Here is a 1,079-nt window from a genome sequence, read left to right as displayed (position 1 = left end):
CTGGATTTTTGTTTTGTTTCTTCTGGGTCTGTTCCTCACTTAAGTGACCTTGGACAAATCTATTCCCTCCTCCCATATCTGATTTCCATTTATCCGTTTCAGGATAATGTTTATGACTAAGATGCTTTCTAAGATGTTCAGATTACAAGTAATAGTGCCTTTCATCTATGAAATGCTATCTCCACTATCCTACGGGATGGCTGCATGACACTTCTACTGCAAACCTTCACACGCAGTTGTCAATACCACCTGGGTGGTTCAGATATTCTAGGCTAATGAACTGATAATGTGGATAACCTGAGACGTAGAAAGTCTGATGCTGATGACTGATGCTACTGAGAACTGGAAAATGGGTAAATATAACAACCGCAAAACACGTTTTTTAATTTCTGCTGTTTTCTGCCGCATCTAAACTATGCAGAAGCTGCTGACATTTGATTACCCTGATGTGGCAATTCTACCGAATACTGACACGGTTAAAAGGCCCAACTGGCTGTTAGGAGAAGCTGACGGGACTGGTAGTCAGGCTCTGAGCAGTAAGCTGTGTATTCTATATTGTTTTAGAGGCTTACAAAACACAGCCATCTTGCTTCAAACATCCGGCCCAGGAAGAAGGCGAACCCGGTCCCCTTGGCCTTGGGGAGGCACCACCTGCGAGGGCTGGGCGTCCCCGGTGGCCGAGCCCGTGCGGACCGGCCGCTGCACGACCCGCACCCCGCCGCCGGCTGCCCTCGGCCGGGGCGGGTGTCTGAGCGGATAAAGTTGTCTGCGAGCAGACCCGCCGCATCTGGCCCGGAGCGAAAGCGGGCAGAGGGGTGTCCGCCCGCCAGCTGCTAGAGCAGCCCGATCCGAAAGTAGACGCAGGACTCCTGGCCTCCGTCTCCGAGCTTCCTGTTGGAGAGTGTTTTTAACCCAGGCGCAGCGACCCGGCGGGCAGCGTCCTCCTCCCCGCCCCCACGCAGTCCAAGGCACCTCGGGGGCGCGCGTCGGGGCCCGCGCGGGAGCGGGAGCCCCGTCCCCCCCACCCCCACGCCGTTCCCGGCCGCGGCCCGAGACGCCCGCAGGCCGGGCGTTCACCC

The sequence above is a fragment of the Pteropus vampyrus genome, unplaced genomic scaffold (genome assembly GCF_000151845.1).
Source record: "Pteropus vampyrus isolate Shadow unplaced genomic scaffold, Pvam_2.0 Scaffold60, whole genome shotgun sequence".
Taxonomy (NCBI): domain Eukaryota; kingdom Metazoa; phylum Chordata; class Mammalia; order Chiroptera; family Pteropodidae; genus Pteropus; species Pteropus vampyrus.
The sequence above is the reverse complement of the archived record's forward strand: the minus strand, read 5'-3'. Positions refer to the sequence as shown.